This window comes from Pteropus vampyrus, unplaced genomic scaffold (genome assembly GCF_000151845.1).
Source record: "Pteropus vampyrus isolate Shadow unplaced genomic scaffold, Pvam_2.0 Scaffold25, whole genome shotgun sequence".
Classification (NCBI taxonomy): Eukaryota; Metazoa; Chordata; class Mammalia; order Chiroptera; family Pteropodidae; genus Pteropus; species Pteropus vampyrus.
In genome coordinates this window covers 6968084-6981745 of record NW_011888806.1, presented here as the reverse complement: position 1 = coordinate 6981745, position 13662 = coordinate 6968084, and the positions used below count along the sequence as shown (strand labels likewise).

General features: G+C 30.7%; 1 protein-coding gene across 1 annotated transcript in view; it reads left to right on the top strand.

The window, feature by feature from the left end:
* The window catches only part of CCSER1 (coiled-coil serine rich protein 1), a 1102883-nt gene that overhangs the window by 85231 nt on the left and 1003990 nt on the right, over window positions 1-13662 (top strand). The gene's annotated exons all lie outside the window — the stretch shown is intronic.

Genomic DNA, 13662 nt, shown 5'->3' with positions numbered 1-13662 from the left:
TGTCAATATGGTTATAATTTAGTGTTACTCAGAAATGTGTGTTTGTATGTCTATTATGATACTTGCATGCATAGAAGTACAAATTATATTAGAAAACATACTATTCTATCTAGTTTGATCTGGTAATGAAAATACAAAGAACCATTGAAGTTTTTACATTTATTATTTATAACATTGCATTTTATTAATAAAAAGTAATAATGTAAATGATCCACAACTCTGAAAAAAATCACAAATTCTTCCCCAATAGTCTTTAATTCATGCTATAGTAGACAATCTAATTACTTTACAAAGAAGAAACAGTAAAAATTCTGCTATGTAATATAGATCAGCTTTTATAGGAATGTTTTTATGCCTTACAAAAATGCATACCAAGCTGTTTTGTTCTCTACTTATTTGAAAGAATATATTTTTCTTCCCAGAATACTATACCTCTGATCTTTTGAAAGAATCTTTGTTTTAGGGTTAAAAGAAAAATTTATTTTTGTTTATATGTTTATCACTTAATTTTTTTTATTTGGTTTGGTTTCTATTCATGATTAAGTACATTTTGTAGAAGAACTAAAAAAATAATTGGAATAAGCAAAACTAATAATAGTTCAGATTTGTCTTGAAATTTTTTCTTGTTTATCAGGCTGAAAATTTATGAGAAACTAATTTCATTTTGGGAAACCAAATACTATACAATTTTTAAAATATTCAATGTTAAGTATTAACATCTTTTTAAAAAATAGTATCTTCATGAGTAGAAAGGAGTGAGTTTTTTAGTGTCTCTTATAAGGACATTAGGATTATCAAATTTGTTTCCTAGCTGGTCCCTTTTTTCAGAGTCTTTTCCCCCCACAGACTATGGTGCATATCACTGCCAGACTAGTCTTCCTCAACCACTGAACTCATCATCTCTCTAAACTACGTTTTAACTACCTGGAATATGATTTTATACACATTTAAAAAAAATCTCTCTCTTTTCCTTAATAATCTGTGAGTATATAGAAAGCAGATACCATTTTTTATTTATAGATAGTGCCAATACTGTACCTGCAGTTTAGTAAATGTGAGATAATGCCTTTTAAACAATACGTTTCAGTTTGCATAAAATCATAATAGTTTCCCACTAATATAAAATTGAGGACAAGCTGTGAAGATTTTCCTCTTACATGCCTAAGTCACAAAGCTAATCTACATGAACTGGGGAGTAGTGGAAGGTGAAATTAAAATTGTTTAAGTAAATCGACTTTCTAATTTTAGAATATCACTTATCTAGTAGGCATTAAATTATTCTTTTAAATCATATGCTGTACTTGCATTTATTTATTCAGCAGATATTAATATATGCAAAGCACTAAGGTAGATGTTTTCCAAAATAAATGTAAAATATAGAAAAATCTACTTTTTAGATTTCTAGTCATATAATCTTAACAATCAAAAGATGTTCGACATAATGAAATAGTGAGGTAATTATACAAAAAGCATATGTAAGGATTTGCTTAAGAAATTGAATGGAAACTATAGCATATGATTCTAGAGTCCACCTTTCCTATTGCTGGTCTCTAATTTTACTGAAACGCCTTTCATTTCTCATCATGTAATGCACTTATTTATATACTTCAAACACCTCGTATATACTTTTTCTATAATATTTTCTCCTTTAAAATTACCTTTATCTGTCAGACAATCTCATTTTCTTCTGTTCAGACCATCTTTCTCTGCTTTCTGAATGACTCCTTCATCTTGTCTCCTATGACACGTTTTGAGAACTTCTTAAAATACTTAACTCTATTAATTATTGCAATGGTTGTAATAATAACAAATACTAACATTCATTGAGCTCTCGCTATACTCTGGCGCTGTGCTCACATTAAGGTAAATGAGGCTTAGTGAGGTTAAGTAATTTTTTCAATGTCCCATAGGTCGTAAGGATTAAAAATCCTAAACTGTCTCAATCCAAAACCCATAATCATAAACATGACTCTACATGGTCTCCAAAGATAACAAACACACAGTAGTTCTGCTCTCCCATTATACTTTTAGCCCATTAAAGACAGGGATTATGCCATTTTAAGTGGTTTTAAAATAAAATTACCTCATTTGGGGCTAGCCTCATAGTAGATGATCAATCATTATTGAATTAATGAATAAGTAAATAAATATATCAAAGAGTACATGCTAGAGGAATCACTATAGAATGAACCTACAGTATGGAAGGACTAAAGAAAGTGTTATAGAAAAGATGAGAGTACACTGAGCATTGAAATATGTGCATGGACAAAATAGAGGGAGATAAACACAGAAGACTGTCTGGGAGGATAATAAGAGAATTGCGAGCAGATTCTTAGGATTTTGGGAATGCTCAGGGAAAAACTAAAAAGTTTTCCCATCACAGTGAGGAATGAGGCAAGTGTAATCTTGATTGTGATTATCATTTATCATTGTTCTGAAAATATGTGCTGATGTAATTCAATAAGATAAAGAAATAAAAGTTTGGAAAGAATCGGTAAATTATCATTATTTGTCAAACATAATTATTTACATAGAAAACTGAAGTGAGTTATTTGAAAAACAACAAAAACTAAAAATAAAGAGAATTTATTTACTATGGAAATATAAAATATTAACATACAGAAATAATATTAATTGCCTTCTTATAGTCCAATAAAAATTATTTAGAAAATATAATGGAAGTAAATGTTCCATTTAAAATAGAGCCAAAAATAATAAATTGCTTAAACTTTACATGAAATATACAAGATGTTTTCAAAGAAAATTTAAAAAAATTTTATGGTACACAAAAGAAGTCTTGAAGAAATGGAATAGTAGGTCATAGTCCTGGATAAGAAGAATCAGTTTCATAACATAAACTTAACATAAACTTAACATAAAGATGTTAAGTTTCTCCAAGTTAATCTATAGATTAATTACAGTTTAATAAATAATGAGTTTTTTAAAGAATTATAATAGATGATTTATAGCACTTAGGAGAAAATGAACAAATAAGCCAGAAAATTTTTGAAAAAGAATAATATTGGATACTAGTCTTATCAGATAAAACTACAGTAATTAAAAGGAATACTACTCTAATAGATATTAAAATATATAAAGCTACAGAAACTAAATTTTGGTACTGGTGAATGTATAGTCAGATCAGTGGAATAAAATAAAAAATCAACTAACATATCCAAATAGATATACTTTATATATAATAGAGGTGGCATTTGTAATCAGTGGGAAAAGATAAATTATGTAGTGATTGCAATGTCTTGGTAGTCATCAGGGAAAAAAAATTAAAGTAACATCTCTTCTTTATCATGTTGTATACCAAAATTAATTCCACATAGAAGTCAAACATAAAGCCACAAAAGAGCTGTAAGAATACATACAAGATTTAAAAAACAACAACCCCCCCCAAAAAAAAACCGAAAGAAACTTAACATGGAAAAGATTTTACTAGTTATATCATGTACTTGAAGAATAAAACATGATAAATGAGTACAATTAATAAAACAGACTTCCACTTGTAGTAAAACAGCAAAACAACTCCCAGAAAATACTAAACAAACAAACAAAACAAAACAAGTTTGTCAGTGTGTGCATGTTCTGCCTTTTGTGGGAAAAAAAAATATGTGCATATATATACATTATTGGATGAAAACAAAAGAAAGAGGTAGCAATGGTTGACTCTGGAAGAACAAATGGATTGTGCAGGGGCAAGAATAAGAATGAAATACACTCTTGCATATTCTGAGTTGGTTGCTATGTCTATATTTTATTTTTGCATATGAAATTATACATACAAACTATAATTATAATACATTAAAATGTTAGTGTTTGTCTTATAACATATCTGTGGATGAAAGTGAAACCATACAGTGTTCATTTATACTTTCTACTTTTTTGCTTGTTTCAATAGAAAGATCCTGTTTACTTTATTTTTTTAACAATAATTTCAAAATGTTCTTGTCTTAGTTTGTGAACATTGATATATATTTCTAAATCTAATTTCTCATTAAAAATGTGGAGATAAAAACAGGCAGCATGATTTGGTAAAAGGAACATTGAATCACTTTCTTCATCTGTATAATGGAGTAATAATAACACACACCTTAAGGATGAAGGAAAACAGTGTTGGTAAAGGGCCTAGTAAGGTATACAATTTTGAACATCTGTGTGTTCCTTTAATTATATTCAATTTCTGTGTAGCTTACCACTCCTGGAGAACCATTTTTGATATTTACCACCATCTGTGATTGCTTAACAGTTACTGATAGCCTACAATATACAGACCTATTCTAGGAACTGGGGAAATGTGAACTGCCATCAGACATCCTGGTGAATGATATCAGCAGAGGAGATTCTGAAAGTGAAGAGGAGGAACCTAGAAGAAGATGCTTAGGTTCACCATAGAGAGTCAGGAGATACTTCAGTGAGGAGTGAACAGCTGAAGCTGTGTCTTAAAATTGGAATATAATGTACAGAAAAGAAGGAATGGGACTTGCACAAACCTGATATTTCAAGTAGCATAGCATGTAGCTGGAGTACAGCAGGCACACAGAAATGTAGTGAGATTGAGGATTAAAAGTTGTGAGACCACAAGCACAGTAATTTGTGCTAAAGAAATTGAGTTTAAATTCTGAAAAGACTTTTAAAATAGTAACTACATTGTCAGATTTGAACATTAAAAGTCACTTGGAGAGACTGTCAGTCTGGATAAGATGGCATGGACCTGTTTCTTTTTGCTCCTCCCAGCTAACTACAACTATAAACTCTGAAAATAATGGAAAAAGCAACCAGAGGAAAATTCTGAAAGGTAGTAAGAAAAAGGAAAATAGTTTTGATATTCTAGAACTTGAAGAACAGTACAGAGGAATGGCATCTTATATCCTCTCACCCAATAGAAAGATGATTTTCTTTGACCCCAGCCTAGCAAAAGAAAGCTATCCAGATGTTTTCCAGTTGCCTCTTTTGGATCAAAGAGCCCTGAAAACTCATGGCAACCTCTGTGCCACTGCAGCAGAAGCACTTTCCTTCTCTGCAGCATCTGAGACTTCCTTCTTCAATGGACAGATACAGTGTGGCCAGCCAAAGGGACCCACCACAACAACTGGGCCAGCTCTAGAAACCTCTTTGTGCATACAGGTGTGAGACTCCTTTCCCCCACTAGGAGATATCAGAGTAGCAGGTGTCACTGATGAGAGACTCTATCAAAACAATTGTTCCCATGGGCCTGAGACCTTCTGCCTTCACCTAGACACATCATGGACGTCTGGAGAAACCTCTAGTAGGGATCCTGCCACAACCAACATATGTCTTGGGAAGTGCTTTCTGTCCCAAAGAGGCAGGGGGATTCTGCTATGACAAGTGTCTGGCCCAGAAAGTCTCTTCATTCCTGCTGATCTGAGACTTTCCATCGCCAACAGACACCTAGTGATTAGGCCATCTTTTGCCCTCTCAGATGCCACCAGCAAAGACCAGTAACACCAAATAAGCCAAGAAGACCAAAATAACACTGCAAATGCTTTGAAAATTAAACTTGACATTGGAACCACAGCCCAAAACGTAGTCAAGGACCTGTGCACTTAACCTATAGAGGATGACTTTCTGATAAATTAAATGATTTATAGAGATCATAGAGTCCTTTAGCATATAAACAGAATTCCCAGGATTCAGTCATAAATCACTCATCATGTCAAGAACCAAGAAAATCACAATAAGAAAAGACAATCAATGGATGCCAACATAAATTGAATGTTGGAATTATCTGACAAGGATTTTAAAGCAGCTGTGATAAAATGCTAAAATAGTGCATTATAAATTCTCTTGGGGAAAAAAAAGAAATTTTCAGGAAAGATATAAAATAAGAAATGGAAATTGTAGAAATTAAAAAAACTTATTGGATAGTTTTTCCAGTAGAGTGAACGTAGCAGAGAATAAAATGTAGAATTCGTAGTCAACTAGAGAACACCCCATTAGAATTTACTTGATCTTAAAACAGAAAAAATAGACTTTAAAAAAAAATTAAATTAACAGCCTCAGAGACCAGTAGGATGATAACAGAAAATCCAACATTCATATCATTGGAGTTCCAGAATGAAACGAGAAAAAATGGAACCGAGTGACTATTCAAAGAAATAATGGCTAAAAACTTTAAATTTTGGAAAGACACCAATCTACACATCCAAGAAACTGAATAAACCCCAAACAAGATAAACTGAAAGATATCCAAGGTAAAATCCATTATAATTAAACTCTTAAAAGCAGCCAGCAAAAAAAAAAAAAAAAAAAAAGTGCATTATCTATAGGGAACACTTATTGGAATGACAGCAAACTTGTCATCTCAAACTACTGAGGCCAGATGGAAGTAGCATGGCATTTTTAAGTATCAATGGAAAAGAACTGTTAGCTGCAAATTCTACATCTGGTGAAACTAAATTTCAGGAATGGAGGAGAAATATAAATATTCTCAGATAAAGGAAAACTAGAGGGATTTGTTACTAACAGACCTATGCTTAAAGATTTGTTAAATGAACTCAAATAGAAAGGAACAGGTTAAAGAAAAAATCTTGGAGCATCAGGAAGGAAGAACAGTAGAGCAGAAATGTGAGTATATACAGTAGACAATCCTTTTTTTCATGAGTTTTACAAATTACATTTAATAACTGATACAAATTTTATACTATCTAATACATAGGACAAATATTTAAAAGTGGGGAAGATAAAAGACTTAAATGTAATTGAGGTTTCCACATTTTACTTGAAGCGGTAAAACAATATCGATAGTCTTGTCATATGTGTATATCGTAATATCAAGAGCAATCACTATAGAAATTATGTAAAGAGAGACACTCAAGAGCACTATAAATAAATAAGATGTAATTATAAAAGATGTTTAATTGACTCACAAGGAAACAAGAAATGAGAAACAGAGGAACAAGGAACAAAGGAAACAAACAGAAAACAAATAAAATGGCAGACTTAAATCCCAACATATCAATTATCACTTTAAATATAAATAGTTTGAAGACACCATTAAATGACAGCAGTTGACAGAGTGACCATGATCCTAGTGCATGCTGTCTACAAGAAACTCATTTCAAACATAATTACATAAATAAGTTGAAAGTAAAAGCATGATGAAAATATGCTATGCAAACATTAATATAAAAAATCAGGAGTAGATATATTAATATCTCATAAACTAGACTCCAGAACAACAACAAAAATAGTAGAGAAAAAGAAGAACATTATAAATCATAAAAGAATAAATCTGCCAGGAAAACTTAATCCTAAACAGTACAGCCCTGAAATACATGAAACAAAACTGATAGAGCTGAAGTGAGAAATTGGAACTCATTATTATATTTTGGGACTTCAATACCAGTTTACCAGCAACTGAAAATATAACAGAAAATCAGCAAGGATGTAGATGATTTAAAAAACACATTCAATCAACAGATTCTAATTAACACAACAACGCAAGAATACACTTTCTTTTTTTCTCAAGTGCCCTTGGAACATTCACCAAAATTACCAAATCCTGTATCATAAAACAAACGGAAACAAATCTAAATATCAATATTCTGGTTGTGACATTGTAATATAGTTTGAAAAGTGTTACCATTGGAGGAAACTGTTTAATATACATGGGATTAGTATTTTTTTTAGAGAAAAATATCTCACCCTTTTAGGAAGAAAAATCTCTGAAATTTAATGTATAAAAATGGAAATGATTTTGATTTTTTTTGCTTAATATCTCCATATTTAAAATGTAAAAAAAAGCTACAGTAATTTAGACGGCGTTGTGTTGACAAAATAACAGATAGATCAATGGAACAGAATAGAGAGCCCAAGAATAGACCCAAGTAAAAATAGTCCAATGATCTTTGACAAAGAGGCAAAAGCAATAAAATGGAGAAAAGATATTTTCAACAACTGGTGCTTAAACAATTAGACATACGCATGCAAAAAAAAAAAAAATGAAACTAGACACAGACCTTGTAGCCTTACGAAGAATTAACTCAAAATGGATCACATACCTAAATGTTAAAACACAAATATAAAACTCTTAAAATTTTTCTATTTTAAAATGAGTGAAAACCTGAACAGACTGTGCACCAAAGAGAATACACAGTTGACAAGTTAGCACATGAAAAGATGTCCTGCATCATCTTTATCATCAGGGAAATGCAAATTAAAACATCAGTGAAATACTATTGCACATCTATTAGAATGGCCAGAACACTGACAACACTAAATGCTGATGAGAATGTGGAACAAAAGGAACTCTCCTTCATTGCTCATGGGAATACAAAATGGTACATCCACTTTGGAAGACAGTTTGACGGTTTCTCACAAAACTAAACATACTCTTCCCATATGACCCAACAGTCATGCTCTTAGGTTTATCCAAAAGAATTAGAAACATGTCCATATAAAAACCTGTGTATGAATGGTTATAGCTGCTTTGTTTATTATTGCCAAAACTTGGACATGACCAAAAGTAGGTGAATGGATATATGAAGCGTAGTGCATCAGAAAATGGAATATTATTCAGCACTAAAAATAAATGAGCTATCAAGCCATGAAAAGACATGAAGGAATCTTAAATGAATATTGCTAAATGAAAGAATCCAATCTGGAAAGGCTGTGTGCTGTATGATTCCAACTATTTGACATTCTAGAAAAGGCAAAACTATAGAGACAGTGGTTTCTAGAGGTTGGATGGAGAGAGATGAATTGGTAGAGATCAGAGGCTCTTTAGAGCAGTAACATTTCTCCATATGATACCAAAATAATGGATACATGTTATTAATACCTGTCTAAACCCACAGAATATACAACACCAATAGCGACCCCTAATGTAAACTATAGACTTTGGGTAGTAATGATGTGTAGGGTCATCAGTTGGAATAAGTTTACTGTTTTCATAGGAGATGTTATTTAAGGAGACTGTGCAGAGGGTATATGGGAAATATGTACCTTCTGCTCAGTTTTGCTGTGAACCTAAAACTGCTCTAAAATATAAAATCTGAAAAAAAAATCAATAGCAATAAAAATACCAAAAGTCTATTAAACAGTTAATATGTCAAAAGTCTCAGCTCCTCATTCATTTGCATATTTGAGGCTTTGACATTATCTTTACTGTATAGAAAATAAAATTCAAAAAATGTGAAAATTATATACATATAACTTAAGAAAGAAGGATAGATGAGGATAGAAAATTAATAGTAATAAAAATTATGAGGAAATAAGGGCAGTGACTCTCAAATTATGGTTGTTAACTGAGAATTCTTCATCTCTATACTATTGTTGGAATTAACAACAGAAAATAAGAATATAGTATATGTTTTGAATGTATCAAGGAAATTAAATCAGAAATTTAGTACATAGGTAAATGTGACTTAGGTAGACTACTTTCTGCCTAAGAATCTGTCATCTTTCTACTATTCCATAGCCGAGTAGTAGAGAATATTAGTTTTGCTCTGTTATTATGTATTTTACAACATTATTGAAAGGAAAATCAACTTGGGTCTTGGCATCTGTTCAGATGTTGGTTTAATGGCCCTTGTGGTGGAATTTACCAACTTCAGGACTTGCTGAAACAATTAGAACAAACCTTATGCCTGCCAAAGGGCCACTGTGAATTATTATAAATGTAAATTATCCCTTTTCCGGGATGCAGAGATTACTTTCATGTTAGAAATAGTTAAATGTGCATTGGCTCATTTGGTAGGCACTGGTGACAAGTTCATTGTCTGTACTGGCCAACTACAAATCATTATATTTTAAAATTTCAACTATATTATTTCATTCATTTGATATCAAATGAACATCAAAAGTATATAATTCATAAGAATATTCTGTAATTACACTGAGAAATTTTTCTGTTTCTTTCAATAAAGTTAAGTTTGCACAACTTGAAGTATACAGAAGACAGCATATATATCTGTTCTGTATTTAGACTTTTTAGTGTTTGTGTAGCTATGCTATTTGTTAACTTCTAGAATTTTAAGATTTACAATATTTCTTCCAACCCACAACTTACACATAGGGATGATTTTTCCTTTTAAGAACTAATTATTCATTTGTTAATTATTAATATTGAGAACTAATGCTCTTAATGTAATTGCAATGTTTGCAGTTACTTTAAATTGAGAAATATTGAAATGATTCTGAAATTTTCTGAAAAGGGATAAATATTGAGTTTAATATAAAAAATTAATCTAAGCTCTATAGTTTATGGTGCAGTGATTAATAGCTAGTGTTTGGGAATCAAACTGCCTTGCCTTAAACATTTATTAACTATGTGACTTTGGAACATCAAATTAAAATGTCTAAACCTCGATTTTTTTTTTAATCTAAAGAATGAGAATTGTACTAGCAACCTCATAGATTTTAAGTGAGGGCTGAATGAGATAATCAATTTAAAACCTATAAGGAGACAAAGTTTAGCTACTATCTTCATTTTTATTGGTTTTAAATGTTATTAACTTATCAAATACAGATACTATATAAATTCATAAATTATTTTTTTTATTTCTTTAATAATTTCTGGTAATAGTTTAGAAGAGAAATTAAATAGTATATAATCTGCCAGACAAAACAAATGAATCTGTGGTATTGCACTATTAACTTCTGCAGATTTTTTAAAATTACAAGGTTTTGAAAATTCAGGGAATATAAGGCAATAATAAAGAGAAATAAGTTCATACAGAAATAGAACTACAGAAAATATTTTTCTCAGTCAATTCTATTTGGTTGATTCAAGTAGGTTATAAAATTACTTTTTAAGGGTATAGTAAAAATGACAAGGTCTACACTTTTTAAATTAGTAATGAATGATTGGAGAAGTTAATATTTTTGTCCTTTTATCATTCAAACTTTATTCAATTGCAGAATAAATTTATTTAGTTGTAGCATTTCAGTGTTATATTGAAAACATATATAAAATATTACTTAATGATCACCTCTGAGATGATTTTTTTAGAATTATTTTATATATTCTTATTATCTATAGTTCCTCACATAAGGTATAGCTCACCTATCAAAGGAACTTGGCTTCAGTATTCTGTACAGTTAATCTTATTGTGGTCCACTTGATGGCAGTATTGCACTTGGTAAAGTCACAGTCTTGGGTGATTGTTATACTTCGTTTCCGATGTAGTAGTGTAAAGTAAACCTTTCAGTTAAAATATAAATTATGAAAGATTTATTTTCTTCTGATACCTAAGTGGTTATAATTAAGAAATGTTTTGTGGAGGAACCAAACTTGTACGTCAGAAGTACTCCTGAGAAAAGAGGAAATTGATATTTTCCAAGATTTAAAATTCATGGCTCTGAAAGATTTTTAGCTTTCATTATTCTTAATAGTATTTGCACTTATAGAAAAAAAATAACCAGGGACTGCATTTAAAAAAAAAAAGTATGCATGTTCATTAGTTAAGAGGTCAAGTAATAAGCTTAGAATTAGAGGAACCATGGTGTGTGTCACAAAAAGAATCACTAATGGCAGGTCAAATGTATCTGCTTTTGTTTTACTGACATGATGTAGCAGGTCCATCAAAACTATCAGGTCAGCTCCTTCACTAGCAATATAAACTAAATGGGCATTTCTTGCCTCTCAAATTTTAAAGCTATATTGAAAGGATGTCCTGAATAAGAATGCTCACAATATTTTAATCAGAAAGAGAAAAAATTTTCCTGCCCTTGCCATTCAAAACCATTATCTCGGCAGTTAAATCAACTGCCTAAAAAGTGCTCCAAAAACATATGTGGAGTCCTTGGGAATAATCTGATTTTAAACCTAATCAATAAATATCCCAGTTCTTAACTGAAGCTTAATAGTAAGAAAAAAAATTATTAAAAATTATTAAAAATGTTAAATTGTTAACATTTTAACAAAAGGTGTTTTGGAAATAAGTGTAAATAATACAGTATGTGAAATAGTCACCTCGATATGGTGATTTTTATTTTTGAACATTTTGTTTATTTTTACACATTTATATTACCTCAACTTGGGTTTTAATACTTTAGATTAAAAAAAATGAAAGTACGTATTCTGTGTAATCAGAGTGTTTTGTGTCTAGAGTTAGGTGTCCCTCTACCACTGCTAACTACCTGTATGACTTTGTCCAGATTATTTAACCACATTTTCTTCACTTGAAATTAGAAATTATTGATGTTATTTAATAAATGAGAAGTTCATAGACACAGTACCTGGTACCAGATAGTTTTTGATAAATATTAGTTATTTTATCTTTTCTAATAACTGGAAGAGAATGCATAATACTTTCGTGTGCTAGTGCATTTAAAATATATCTTAAATTTTAGGAAAAAGATTAAATTGATATTTTATGTTAATCTTTATTGTCTAATTCATCATATTTACCATATTTGAATTATATTATTAAAATATAAGATTGCTCTGTTAGGCAGAAACTTAATTTGGAGGAGAAACAAATTTGAAGGATTTTTATGAGCAAAAAAAAATTTTTATCTTTAATAAATTGCCTGTAATTCAGTTAATAAGTTAAAAACAGGTGACAGCGGCATTACTATTCTTTTTTATTTTATTAAATTTATTGAGGTGACATTGGTTAATAAAATTACATAGGTTTCAGATGTATAGTTCAATGATACATCATCTGTATATTGCTTTGGGATCACCATCCAAAGATAAATCTTCTGTCACCTTTACCATTATTACCTCCCCTCCCCCTTTCATTCTTGACTGTATTGGTTAGATACAGGTTATGAGTGTTTAATTAAAAATAATAATCAACAATATTTATTGATTACAAGGCATTTATGTCAACGTAATACATGTCAGTAATTATAAATGATAAGTTCAAAGTAAGAAAGATACTCAAAAAAAAGTTAGAGAACATTCTCTAAAATTCATGAGAGTTAAATAAAATGCGATAACAATAATTTGGTGTCTCATGGCATCATGTGTTCGATCGCCACATGAGCCTTATAAGGCAAGATGTATTATGAAGTGAGAAAGGAGATACAATATGCCTAAATGCTGTTGAAAAGGATTAGTAAAAGAGGTTATATTTTAATTGAACCCTCAGTATTGAATAAGATTTGGAGAGGAAAAACAGAAGGAAAAGATCATCTAGTGAGAAAAAATGATGTAGCAATCATCATTCACTTTTCTCAAAAGGGGGAGTGATGCTAATAAACCCACTTTTGAATAGAAAGATAATGTACAAATATACTTTAAAAATTGTAAACCCATATAAAAATGAGTTATCACTATGTACTTTTGAAAAGCATCATTAAACTCTGTCGAATATATATGTATTTATTTATTTGCTAGAATCACTAGTTAAGATTATTGAGCACAGAACCTCTAGAGAATATTGGAATGTGCTGGTTTGTAAGGTAAAATCAGTGTCTGACTATAGTTTTGTGGTAGATAAATTGTGTAATCATCAGTCTGCACTAAGATAATCAAAAGGCATTACATGTTCAGAATGTGTTTGTTCTGTAAAGCAGGGAATTCTTGGAAATGTAGAGTTCATCATTCTTTTCTGGTCTATTGTTTGCTGAGGTCCAGGAGTTCATTTGGCAGAAAGGGGAGCTCTTCCTGGCTCTGTTTCTGTCAGTATCCGTCCAGCCTTACCTGATAATAGTCAACATAATGCATATAATTAACATACA